Raw genomic sequence first — 1,590 nt, forward strand, 5'->3', positions numbered from 1 at the left:
ATCAGTCCAGATAGGTCCTCCTTTACTGTATGTACTACGTAACACATGGTCATGTGATTGAAAGAACTCAACCTAGATAGGAATCAGCTGTGATTGATCTATTTGCATAGCTTCAATCAGCTGTTTCTCAGTAGCAATGGAATAACATGCAGGGGATATATTTGTGTTTATTTGTGAACAGCTGTTCACTTTGACTTTAGCCTATAAGTTAGGTTTAGAACATGATGTTATCTGTTCTGACTTACAGTGTGAAAGATCCATTGTTTTGGTCTTGGTTGAGCTTGTTTGTAAAAGATGTTCAAGCATTTTAAATGTGTGTTAACTGTATGCAATTTGTGTCAAAGCAACAAGACATGTATTAGTTGTATAGCCTACACAGACAGATGTTGTGCTAACTGTGTTAAGAGTTTAGGAAAGTTGTTACAAGTATTGAAAAAATTGTCATAGCAATCGTAAAAAACTGTAATAGACAATAGTATACTGTATTGATCATAGATTGTGTTTTGCACTGCAGTTTCTCTTGAAGCCTTTCTATCTTTTTGTTTTGTTGGGTTTAGTAAATGCATGCATTTTGTGTCTTTTGCTGAAGAAATTTAATACCGAAAATGAATGACCCATCTCAGAGTAGCTTTATAGAATATACGGTCTATAAAAAAAAGAAGACCGAGACAGAATTGTCCTGGTACTCGTCTTCCTCTCCCTCGTGCAGGCATTTTCCTCCTTTCTTTGTGTTCATCTATATTGTTCAAATAGGACCTCTTTTACTGTATGTACTAACATATGGTCATGCGATTGAAAGAACCTCAACACCTGAGTGTTTCCTAGATGTCAATCAGCTGTGATCGATTATTTGCATAACTTCAATCAGCTGTTTCTCAGTAGCAATGGAACAACATCCAGGGGATATATTTGTTTCAATTTACAATATGAACAGCTGTTCACTTTGACTTTAGCCTATAAGTTAGGTTTAGAACATGATGTTATCTGTTCTGACTTACAATGTGAAAGCATTTGTAAATTTGGCAGTAAAGATCCATTGTTTTGGTCTTGGTTGAGCTTGTGTGTAAAAGAAGTTCAAGCTAATTTGTGTTAACTGTATGCATTTTGTGTCAAAGCAACAAGAAATGTGTTAGTTGTATAGCCTACACAAATGGATGTTGTGCTGTGTTAAGAGTTTAGGAAAGTTGTTACAAGTTTTGAAAATAGCAATTGTAAAAAAAAAAATGTATTTAAATAGTATTAATAGCCTTTAAAATACCTTAGATAAATGTAGTGGAGTAAAAACTACAATAATTCCCTCTGTAATTGCAATGAGTGGAAGAACATGGAAATACTCAAGTAAAGTCCAAGTATCTAAACTTTTAGTAGCAGTACTTTAGTAGTTACTGTACTTTCTACCATCAGGTAAAGTAGAATGTAATGGATTAATTAATTAATAACACTGGATTAATGAAAGAAATGGAAAGGAGGCTATATGTCAGGGAAATATGTAGCCAACATCCCTTAAAAAAATGTATTCATTCATATTCTTGTTTTGTTTTAGAGATCTTGTCTCGTCAGCTCTATTTCTTCAGTATCTTACATCCTTTG

Source organism: Perca fluviatilis, chromosome 21 (assembly GCF_010015445.1).
Source record: "Perca fluviatilis chromosome 21, GENO_Pfluv_1.0, whole genome shotgun sequence".
Taxonomy (NCBI): domain Eukaryota; kingdom Metazoa; phylum Chordata; class Actinopteri; order Perciformes; family Percidae; genus Perca; species Perca fluviatilis.